General features: G+C 43.1%; 1 protein-coding gene across 1 annotated transcript in view; it reads right to left on the bottom strand.

The window, feature by feature from the left end:
* RNF141 (ring finger protein 141) overlaps positions 1–13,073 on the bottom strand; it is an 87,938-nt gene extending 74,865 nt beyond the window's left edge. The window contains exon 1 of the mRNA XM_088476080.1: positions 12,896–13,073. The gene's annotated coding sequence lies outside the window, so the exon portion shown is untranslated. The remainder of the gene's footprint in view (positions 1–12,895) is intronic.
* Positions 13,074–13,341: the final 268 nt, after the last annotated feature.

Raw genomic sequence — 13,341 nt, 5'->3', positions numbered from 1 at the left:
TCAGTAGGAGAAGGAATGGGACGGGTAGAAATGGAGGGGGCAAATTACCTTTGCCGGTCAGTTCTGTGTTTTTCAGCCTGACGTTCCCTGAAGCGTAGGTCAACTTTGATACACAACGAAATCATGTTGTTAAGATTAGTAGGAAGCTCTCGAGTGACTAGATCATCCTTTAGTCGGTCTGACAACCCATGCCAGAAGGCCGAGGTGAGGGCTTCCTCATTCCATTTGTGCTCTGATGCTAAAATTTTAAATTGCACGGCATATTGACTGACAGGACGGACCCCTTGTCTCAGTGTCATGATGTTTGATGATGCTGATACAGTACGCCCAGGTTCATCGAAAATCCTCCTGAAAGAGGACACAGCCTGCGTAATTATCCAGCAGCGGATCTGAGCGCTCCCAGAGTGGGGAAGCCCATTCCAAGGCCTGGCCGGATAACAGAGAGACTATATAAGCCACTTTAGTTCTTGCAGTTAGAAAGTTGTCAGGCTGCAGGGTAAAATGTATGTCACACTGATTTAGGAATCCTCGGCAGAGTTTAGGATTGCCGTCAAATTTACTTGGTAAAAGAAGATGTAAGCTGGGAGATGATCTGCCTCCTGTATTCCCAGACGCTGATGCGGATGTAGTTGCTGGTACTCCAGGGGTAGAAAAGGAAGTCTGCAAACTATCCTGTCTCTTGGACATCTCTTGCAGAAATTGAGCCATCTGATGCTGCATGTTTTCCAGATTTTCTAAACGACCAGAAATGCACCGGAACAAATCCACTCCTGACTCCTGATCCGTGGCCGGCTCCATGGAGCCAGTGCAAACTGTTATGTTCTGGGTTGTTTGTGGACCCGGGGTGGTAGCAGGAGCGATCACAGAAGAGGGTTTGAAATTAGGTTTTTTAATACGTGCTTGAGTAGACATAAAATATGGCAGTAAATAAAAGTCCAGGAATACATAAATGTGCACAAGAGTTCTGTGGTGGGCGTAATGGGTTAATGTCCAAGTAGAAACAATTTGAACTGTCCAGGTGTACAGGTAGTGAGACTGGAATAATCAACCAGGTATGCAGGTAGTGATGCAGGAAAATAATAGCCAGGTATGCAGGTAGTGATGCAGGAAAATAATAGCCAGGTATGCAGGTAGTGATGCAGGAAAATAATAGCCAGGTATGCAGGTAGTGATGCAGGAAAATAATAGCCAGGTATGCAGGTAGTGAACTAAGGCAATTGAGCAGGATGTCAGCAGGCTCAGGCACTCAGGTATGGGCAAGGGTGATGGAGGAAGCGGGGACTAGGAGCTGACAGGCAGACTGGCAGACAGCGAATTACACAGGAACAGGATAAGCACAGAGAGCACCCTCTCAGCTAGGCTGAGATACACGTTGCACTGGCAAAGAAGGAAGGCACTGACCCTTCCTAAATACCCCATGCCGTGCTGTTACTGGCCAGAGGGAACATGTGACTCACCAGGATTGGCCAGCCGCATCAAATGGCCAGAAGGCAAAAAGGCGGCGCCCATGCCAAACGGAACGGAGACACCGACAGGCCTTACCAGCGCAGAGTGACAACAGGCCTGCACAACAACACGCGCAGCCAAAGCCCCCCGCCAGACACCAGCTCCGCCACCAGACAGCCCGCGCCAAAAAGATCTCACAGAAACACACGCCTAGCGCCATGCTGAAATACCCTAGCCGTGACAGAACATTAGTCAGGACTGCCAGGTGGTCCACGATGGAGGCCAGCATCTAAAAAAAAAAAAAACACCCGAGGGGGCTCCTGTACAGATGTTGGGGGGTTCAGGGCACATGGCGAGTTACGACATCTCATACATAACCCATCCCGAGCCACATCCTCCTCACTCAAAACTGTAGTACGTAGTCTGCGGCATAAGTACAGGCATGTGCCCATTACCGGTGCAGGATAAATGACGCACAATAGCGCACTGCGTACAAAGCAACCACTAGTATGGATGGATACTAACAGGGAGCAATGTACTGGTCCTGTCTTATGCTTATGTAAACTGCAGGACCCGCTGCCAAGACATGGCACAGCACGAGAGGGAGAGGGAGAGGGATTTTTCTAAATTCTAGGAGCCAGGATGAAACTGTAGGAGCCAGATCACAGTCCTCGGGAAAAAATTACAGGAGTGAGGAGCACAGCTCTGTGTATACTAGTCCACAAAATGGTTTTATGGATACAGTAACATGGGGGCCCCCTCACTGCTCTGCACAGCTCCCCTGCTCCACCCTCCACTAATAACAGACCACATTTCACATAAAACAATGGTGCCGGAAAGTACAACAGAACCCCCCTCCCTTCGTGGTCACACCACTATCCCTCTTAAGCCACTCTGCAATCCCTGGCCACGCTCTATGCAGCCGGAGATAGTAGCCAGCCGGGACGTACAGGAGGATCAGCGTAGACTGGGACAGACAGCAGGGATCAGAGCAGGCCAGGATGGAGAGGAGTCATCAGTGCAGGCCAGGACGGACACAGGCACAGCAGTCACCGCACTCCTGCGCATGATATGAACACCGCAATACTATAGGTACGAATCTCCGCGGGGTCAGCTGGGGATCTGCTTCCTCCCTCACTGCAAAATCTGGTAGCCAGGCAGCAAATCTGGTAGCCATGGCGACCTGGCCCCTGGGATTTGTCAAGCCCTGATATAAGGTCAGGTATGAACCACCCTAACACCTGTATTAGGGCACAATGAGAGAACGGGTATAGTCATAGGATGACAGATCGAAAAAAAGACAGATAGATAGCGCTAGCAAAAGTCTCGTACAATGCAGGAAATGTGCTGCAAAGCGGCACTATACTCATCTATACAAAGTCTAGTAGAAGATAGCGCTACATACGCTGACCCTGGGGAGAGGTACGCAGGGGGACCAGCCACGCTGTCCTCAGAGAACTGCGACTGCACCAGAGAAAATGGCCGCCGGAGAACTCAGAGGGGGTGTGTCCAGAGGAGGAGAGCAGCTCAGGGAAGCCAGACCGCAGTGGAAAGGCGCGCTGAGCTGAGGGAAGGAGCCGCTTAAACAGGGAAGCTGTCTACCCTGGCCGGTTATTAACCCCTGGGACGCTGGTTTCCCACAACCAATATGTCCCTGGTGGTCCATTGGAACGCGGTGGCCGGAGCCTGCATCCACACCCAGCACCGGAGGTATCCACTGCTATAATAATTGGGGAAATCCACCTTACCTGTCCTCTGATGTCCGGGTCCTCTCTGAGGCCCTGGCTAGCGCTGACCCCAGGAATGCCAGCCGAAATCCCTAGACCAGTACTGGCGTTGCAGCACCGGAGGGGTGATGGAGCAGCTGCGCAGACGTCCCACGTACAGTCTGCTGCTGCTGCACGCTCTAGTAGTAAAACTAAAATATAAAATAAAGCTAAAAAGCCCCCCCTGCGAAATAGTGACCCGACACCGGCCAGGCACCAACGAAACTGAGGTGACTCTACCTCGGGGGCGGGGTATAGGGAGACCCAGTGCATCCTGGGATCGAAAGCTTTAACTGCGTGGTGCCCGGATTGGTTTCCATCACCTACACCCCAAGGTCTCCCTGAAGAAAGATCCCTCCATGCATATAAATACATATTATCACATAATAAAATATAAAAGGTTCTGTTTGGCAAGTACTATTAATGAATAACACTAGTAACAGGAATATGCAGAGTCACCTCGCTCCATGCTGCCATCCCAGGAAGCGTGCCCCTATAGTCTCTCCAGCTGGTCTCCCATCCCAGGCAGTGTGCCCCTATATTCTCTCCAGCTGGTCTCCCATCCCAGGCAGCGTGCCCCTATATTCTCTCCAGCTGGTCTCCCATCCCAGGCAGCGTGCCCCTATATTCTCTCCAGCTGGTCTCCCATCCCAGGCAGCGTGCCCCTATAGTCTCTCCAGCTGGTCTCCCATCCCAGGCAGCGTGCCCCTATAGTCTCTCCAGCTGGTCTCCCATCCCAGGCAGCGTGCCCCTATATTCTCTCCAGCTGGTCTCCCATCCCAGGCAGCGTGCCCCTATAGTCTCTCCAGCTGGTATCCCATCCCAGGCAGCGTGCCCCTATAGTCTCTCCAGCTGGTATCCCATCCCAGGCAGCGTGCCCCTATAGTCTCTCCAGCTGGTATCCCATCCCAGGCAGCGTGCCCAGATGGTCTCTCCAGCTGGTATCCCATCCCAGGCAGCGTGCCCCTATAGTCTCTCCAGCTGATATCCCATCCCAGGCAGCGTGCCCCTATAGTCTCTCCAGCTGGTCTCCCATCCCAGGCAGCGTGCCCCTATAGTCTCTCCAGCTGGTCTCCCATCCCAGGCAGCGTGCCCCTATAGTCTCTCCAGCTGGTCTCCCATCCCAGGCAGCGTGCCCCTATAGTCTCTCCAGCTGGTCTCCCATCCCAGGCAGCGTGCCCCTATAGTCTCTCCAGCTGGTCTCCCATCCCAGGCAACGTGCCCCTATAGTCTCTCCAGCTGGTCTCCCATCCCACGCAGCGTGCCCCTATATTCTCTCCAGCTGGTCTCCCATCCCAGGCAGCGTGCCCCTATAGTCTCTCCAGCTGGTCTCCCATCCCAGGCAACGTGCCCCTATATTCTCTCCAGCTGGTCTCTCATCCCAGGCAGCGTGCCCCTATATTCTCTACAGCTGGTCTCCAATCCCAGGCAGCGTGCCCCTATATTCTCTCCAGCTGGTCTCCCATCCCACGCAGCGTGCTCTTATATTCTTTCCAGCTGGTCTCCCATCCCACGCAGCGTGCCCTTATATTCTTTCCAGCTGGTCTCCCATCCCACGCAGCGTGCCCCTATATTTTCTCCAGCTGGTCTCCCATCCCAGGCAGCGTGCCCCTATAGTCTCTCCAACTGGTCTCCCATCCCACGCAGCGGTAGAAGTTGTGTGGGTGTGTTAGGGAGAGGGGGGATCTACGCACCCCGTCCCACTGCGCTTGATGGAGATGGGGCAGACCTTAGCTGATTATTATATAAGTAATGATGCGTCCTTATGTATCACTGTGTGTGTGCGCGCATGTATATATCAAGGCTTGTGTGTGTGTACATTTACACACTAATTTAATATATATATATATATATATATATATATATTAGTGTGTACATACCTGTGTATATATCAGTGAGTACATACCTGTGTGTGTATATATATATATCAGTGTGTACATACCTGTGTGTGTATATATCAGTGAGTACATACCTGTGTGTGTGTATATATATCAGTGTGTACATACCTGTGTGTGTGTATATATATCAGTGTGTACATACCTGTGTGTGTATATATATCAGTGTGTACATACATGTGTGTGTATATATCAGTGAGTACATACCTGTGTGTGTGTGTATATATATCAGTGTGTACATACCTGTGTGTGTATATATATATATATCAGTGAGTACATACCTGTGTGTGTATATATATATATATATCAGTGTACATACCTGTGTGTGTATATATCAGTGAGTACATACCTGTGTGTGTATATATATATATCAGTGTGTACATACCTGTGTGTATATATATCAGTGAGTACATACCTGTGTGTGTATATATATCAGTGTGTACATACCTGTGTATATATCAGTGAGAACATACCTGTGTGTGTGTATATATATCAGTGAGTACATACCTGTGTGTGTATATATCAGTGTGTACATACCTGTGTGTGTACATATATCAGTGAGTACATACCTGTGTGTGTGAATATATCAGTGAGTACATACCTGTGTGTGTGAATATATCAGTGAGTACATACCTGTGTGTGTGAATATATCAGTGAGTACATACGTGTGTGTGTATATATCAGTGAGTACATACCTGTGAGTACATACCTGTGTGTGTCTATATCAGTGTGTCCATACCTGTGTGTGTCCATACCTGTGTGTGTATATATCAGTGTGTACATACCTGTGTGTGTATATATATCAGTGAGTACATACCTGTGTGTGTGTATAAATCAGTGAGTAAATACCTGTGTGTGTATATAACAGTGAGTACATACCTGTGTGTATATATAACAGTGAGTACATACCAGTGTGTGTATATATCAGTGAGTACATACCAGTGTGTGTATATACCTGTGTGTGTCTATATCAGTGTGTACATACCTGTGTGTGTCTATATCAGTGTCCATACCTGTGTGTGTCTATATCAGTGTGTCCATACCTGTGTGTGTCTATATCAGTGTGTACATACCTGTGTGTGTATATATATATATATATATCAGTGAGTACATACCTGTGTGTGTGTATATATCAGTGTGTACATACCTGTGTATATATCAGCGAGTACATACCAGTGTGTGTATATACCTGTGTGTGTCTATATCAGTGTGTACATACCTGTGTGTGTCTATATCAGTGTGTACATACCTGTGTGTGTCTATATCAGTGTGTCCATACCTGTGTGTGTCTATATCAGTGTGTACATACCTGTGTGTGTGTATATATCAGTGTGTACATACCTGTGTATATATCAGTGAGTACATACCTGTGTATATATCAGTGAGTACATACCTGTGTATATATCAGTGAGTACATACCTGTGTGTGTGTATATATCAGTGAGTACATACCTGTGTGTGTATATATATATATATAATCAGTGAGTACATACCTGTGTGTGTGTATATATCAGTGTGTACATACCTGTGTATATATCAGTGAGTACATACCTGTGTATATATCAGTGAGTACATACCTGTGTGTGTGTATATATCAGTGAGTACATACCTGTGTGTGTATATATCAGTGAGTACATACCTGTGTATATATCAGTGAGTACATACCTGTGTGTATATATCAGTGTGTACATACCTGTGTGTATATATCAGTGAGTACATACCTGTGTGTGTATATATCAGTGTGTACATACCTGTGTGTGTATATATCAGTGTGTACATACCTGTGTGTGTATATATCAGTGAGTACATACCTGTGTATATATCAGTGAGTACATACCTGTGTGTGTATATATCAGTGTGTACATACCTGTGTGTGTATATATCAGTGTGTACATACCTGTGTGTGTATATATCAGTGAGTACATACCTGTGTGTGTGTATATATCAGTGTGTACATACCTGTGTGTGTATATATCAGTGAGTACATACCTGTGTGTGTATATATCAGTGTGTACATACCTGTGTGTGTGTATATATCAGTGTGTACATACCTGTGTGTGTGTATATATCAGTGAGTACATACCTGTGTGTGTGTATATATATCAGTGTGTACATACCTGTGTGTGTATATATATCAGTGTGTACATACATGTGTGTGTATATATCAGTGAGTACATACCTGTGTGTGTGTGTATATATATCAGTGTGTACATACCTGTGTGTGTATATATATATATATCAGTGAGTACATACCTGTGTGTGTATATATATATATATATCAGTGTACATACCTGTGTGTGTATATATCAGTGAGTACATACCTGTGTGTGTATATATATATATCAGTGTGTACATACCTGTGTGTATATATATCAGTGAGTACATACCTGTGTGTGTATATATATCAGTGTGTACATACCTGTGTATATATCAGTGAGAACATACCTGTGTGTGTGTATATATATCAGTGAGTACATACCTGTGTGTGTATATATCAGTGTGTACATACCTGTGTGTGTACATATATCAGTGAGTACATACCTGTGTGTGTGAATATATCAGTGAGTACATACCTGTGTGTGTGAATATATCAGTGAGTACATACCTGTGTGTGTGAATATATCAGTGAGTACATACGTGTGTGTGTATATATCAGTGAGTACATACCTGTGAGTACATACCTGTGTGTGTCTATATCAGTGTGTCCATACCTGTGTGTGTCCATACCTGTGTGTGTATATATCAGTGTGTACATACCTGTGTGTGTATATATATCAGTGAGTACATACCTGTGTGTGTGTATAAATCAGTGAGTAAATACCTGTGTGTGTATATAACAGTGAGTACATACCTGTGTGTATATATAACAGTGAGTACATACCAGTGTGTGTATATATCAGTGAGTACATACCAGTGTGTGTATATACCTGTGTGTGTCTATATCAGTGTGTACATACCTGTGTGTGTCTATATCAGTGTCCATACCTGTGTGTGTCTATATCAGTGTGTCCATACCTGTGTGTGTCTATATCAGTGTGTACATACCTGTGTGTGTATATATATATATATATATCAGTGAGTACATACCTGTGTGTGTGTATATATCAGTGTGTACATACCTGTGTATATATCAGCGAGTACATACCAGTGTGTGTATATACCTGTGTGTGTCTATATCAGTGTGTACATACCTGTGTGTGTCTATATCAGTGTGTACATACCTGTGTGTGTCTATATCAGTGTGTCCATACCTGTGTGTGTCTATATCAGTGTGTACATACCTGTGTGTGTGTATATATCAGTGTGTACATACCTGTGTATATATCAGTGAGTACATACCTGTGTATATATCAGTGAGTACATACCTGTGTATATATCAGTGAGTACATACCTGTGTGTGTGTATATATCAGTGAGTACATACCTGTGTGTGTATATATATATATATAATCAGTGAGTACATACCTGTGTGTGTGTATATATCAGTGTGTACATACCTGTGTATATATCAGTGAGTACATACCTGTGTATATATCAGTGAGTACATACCTGTGTGTGTGTATATATCAGTGAGTACATACCTGTGTGTGTATATATCAGTGAGTACATACCTGTGTATATATCAGTGAGTACATACCTGTGTGTATATATCAGTGTGTACATACCTGTGTGTATATATCAGTGAGTACATACCTGTGTGTGTATATATCAGTGTGTACATACCTGTGTGTGTATATATCAGTGTGTACATACCTGTGTGTGTATATATCAGTGAGTACATACCTGTGTATATATCAGTGAGTACATACCTGTGTGTGTATATATCAGTGTGTACATACCTGTGTGTGTATATATCAGTGTGTACATACCTGTGTGTGTATATATCAGTGAGTACATACCTGTGTGTGTGTATATATCAGTGTGTACATACCTGTGTGTGTATATATCAGTGAGTACATACCTGTGTGTGTATATATCAGTGTGTACATACCTGTGTGTGTGTATATATCAGTGTGTACATACCTGTGTGTGTGTATATATCAGTGAGTACATACCTGTGTGTGTGTATATATCAGTGAGTACATACCTGTGTGTGTGTATATATCAGTGTGTACATACCTGTGTGTGTGTATATATCAGTGTGTACATACCTGTGTGTGTATATATCAGTGTGTACATACCTGTGTGTGTGTATATATCAGTGTGTACATACCTGTGTGTGTGTATATATCAGTGTGTACATACCTGTGTGTGTGTATATATCAGTGTGTACATACCTGTGTGTGTATATATCAGTGTGTACATACCTGTGTGTGTATATATCAGTGTGTACATACCTGTGTGTGTATATATCAGTGTGTACATACCTGTGTGTGTATATATCATACCTGTGTGTGTGTATATATCAGTGTGTACATACCTGTGTGTGTGTATATATCAGTGTGTACATACCTGTGTGTGTATATATCAGTGTGTACATACCTGTGTGTGTATATATCAGTGTGTACATACCTGTGTGTGTATATATCAGTGTGTACATACCTGTGTGTGTATATATCAGTGTGTACATACCTGTGTGTATATATATCAGTGAGTACATACCTGTGTATATATCAGTGAGTACATACCTGTGTGTGTATATATCAGTGTGTACATACCTGTGTGTGTATATATCAGTGTGTACATACCTGTGTGTGTATATATCAGTGTGTACATACCTGTGTGTGTATATATCAGTGAGTACATACCTGTGTGTGTATATATCAGTGTGTACATACCTGTGTGTATATATCAGTGAGTACATACCTGTGTGTGTATATATCAGTGTGTACATACCTGTGTGTGTATATATCAGTGTGTACATACCTGTGTGTATATATCAGTGTGTACATACCTGTGTGTGTATATATCAGTGAGTACATACCTGTGTGTGTGTATATCAGTGTGTACATACCTGTGTGTGTGTATATCAGTGTGTACATACCTGTGTGTGTGTATATATCAGTGTGTACATACCTGTGTGTGTGTATATATCAGTGTGTACATACCTGTGTGTGTATATATCAGTGTGTACATACCTGTGTGTGTATATATCAGTGAGTACATACCTGTGTGTGTATATATCATACCTGTGTGTGTGTATATATCAGTGTGTACATACCTGTGTGTGTATATATCAGTGTGTACATACCTGTGTGTGTGTATATATCAGTGTGTACATACCTGTGTGTGTATATATCAGTGTGTACATACCTGTGTGTGTATATATCAGTGAGTACATACCTGTGTGTGTATATATCATACCTGTGTGTGTGTATATATCAGTGTGTACATACCTGTGTGTGTGTATATATCAGTGTGTACATACCTGTGTGTGTATATATCAGTGTGTACATACCTGTGTGTGTATATATCAGTGTGTACATACCTGTGTGTGTATATATCAGTGTGTACATACCTGTGTGTGTATATATCAGTGTGTACATACCTGTGTGTGTATATATCAGTGTGTACATACCTGTGTGTGTATATATCAGTGTGTACATACCTGTGTGTGTATATATCAGTGAGTACATACCTGTGTGTGTATATATCAGTGTGTACATACCTGTGTGTGTATATATCAGTGTGTACATACCTGTGTGTGTGTATATATCAGTGAGTACATACCTGTGTGTGTATATATCAGTGAGTACATACCTGTGTGTGTATATATCAGTGTGTACATACCTGTGTGTATATATCAGTGAGTACATACCTGTGTGTGTATATATCAGTGTGTACATACCTGTGTGTGTATATATCAGTGTGTACATACCTGTGTGTATATATCAGTGTGTACATACCTGTGTGTGTATATATCAGTGTGTACATACCTGTGTGTGTATATATCAGTGTGTACATACCTGTGTGTGTATATATCAGTGAGTACATACCTGTGTGTGTATATATCAGTGAGTACATACCTGTGTGTATATATCAGTGAGTACATACCTGTGTGTGTATATATCAGTGTGTACATACCTGTGTGTGTATATATCAGTGTGTACATACCTGTGTGTATATATCAGTGAGTACATACCTGTGTGTGTATATATCAGTGTGTACATACCTGTGTGTGTGTATATATCAGTGTGTCCATACCTGTGTGTGTGTATATATCAGTGTGTCCATACCTGTGTGTGTATATATCAGTGTGTACATACCTGTGTGTATATATCAGTGAGTACATACCTGTGTGTGTATATATCAGTGAGTACATACCTGTGTGTGTATATATCAGTGAGTACATACCTGTGTGTGTATATATATCAGTGTGTACATACCTGTGTGTATATATCAGTGAGTACATACCTGTGTGTATATATATCAGTGAGTACATACCTGTGTGTATATATCAGTGTGTACATACCTGTGTGTGTATATATCAGTGTGTATATACCTGTGTGTGTATATATCAGTGTGTACATACCTGTGTGTGTATATATCAGTGTGTACATACCTGTGTGTGTATATATCAGTGAGTACATACCTGTGTATATATCAGTGAGTACATACCTGTGTGTATATATCAGTGTGTACATACCTGTGTGTATATATCAGTGAGTACATACCTGTGTGTGTATATATCAGTGTGTACATACCTGTGTGTGTATATATCAGTGTGTACATACCTGTGTGTGTATATATCAGTGTGTACATACCTGTGTGTGTATATATCAGTGTGTACATACCTGTGTGTGTATATATCAGTGTGTACATACCTGTGTGTGTATATATCAGTGTGTACATACCTGTGTGTGTATATATCAGTGTGTACATACCTGTGTGTGTATATATCAGTGTGTACATACCTGTGTGTGTATATATCAGTGTGTACATACCTGTGTGTGTATATATCAGTGAGTACATACCTGTGTGTGTATATATCAGTGAGTACATACCTGTGTGTGTATATATCAGTGTGTACATACCTGTGTGTGTATATATCAGTGTGTACATACCTGTGTGTGTATATATCAGTGAGTACATACCTGTGTGTGTATATATCAGTGAGTACATACCTGTGTGTGTATATATCAGTGTGTACATACCTGTGTGTGTATATATCAGTGTGTACATACCTGTGTGTGTGTATATATCAGTGTGTACATACCTGTGTGTGTATATATCAGTGTGTACATACCTGTGTGTGTGTATATATCAGTGTGTACATACCTGTGTGTGTATATATCAGTGTGTACATACCTGTGTGTGTATATATCAGTGAGTACATACCTGTGTGTGTATATATCAGTGTGTACATACCTGTGTGTGTGTATATATCAGTGTGTACATACCTGTGTGTATATATCAGTGTGTACATACCTGTGTGTGTATATATCAGTGTGTACATACCTGTGTGTGTGTATATATCAGTGTGTATATACCTGTGTGTATATATCAGTGAGTACATACCTGTGTGTGTATATATCAGTGTGTACATACCTGTGTGTGTATATATCAGTGTGTACATACCTGTGTGTGTATATATCAGTGTGTACATACCTGTGTGTATATATCAGTGTGTACATACCTGTGTGTGTATATATCAGTGTGTACATACCTGTGTGTATATATCAGTGTGTACATACCTGTGTGTGTATATATCAGTGTGTACATACCTGTGTGTGTATATATCAGTGAGTACATACCTGTGTGTGTGTATATATCAGTGAGTACATACCTGTGTGTGTGTATATATCAGTGAGTACATACCTGTGTGTGTGTATATATCAGTGAGTACATACCTGTGTGTGTATCAGGGGTGCGGCAGGTGGGCACGGAGCTGGTCTGGTCCCGGCATTGTGCCCTGATCCCGGCGCAGGACTGTCTGTCACTCACACCTCCCCGGTCCTCGCTCGCGGCGCTACCTGTCACTAAGTCCTATGTGACGTCATCACCTTCCGCCCGCTGCGCCTCCGTATGTCGTGAACCAGGGGATGTGCGGCGGCCATCTTTGAATGGGGAAACATTTATATAGTCCTGAGAATGAGGAGGAATTTGGTAATGTCTAATCCCCTTCACGGAGAGGACCCTGAGGACAATTGGTCTTCTTCTTACAGCTATCACCTCACTTTGTCATCATTCCCTGTCATTATTACACTGTGCCTGGCTATATACCCCTCCACTGCCCCTCTGTGCTATATGTCACAGCTATAATAACAGCATTATACCCTAGCCTGGGCTATATACC

This window comes from Taudactylus pleione, unplaced genomic scaffold (assembly GCF_031769625.1).
Source record: "Taudactylus pleione unplaced genomic scaffold, aTauple2 ptg000182l, whole genome shotgun sequence".
Lineage (NCBI taxonomy): Eukaryota > Metazoa > Chordata > Amphibia > Anura > Myobatrachidae > Taudactylus > Taudactylus pleione.
This window is presented reverse-complemented; position numbering and strand designations above follow the sequence as displayed.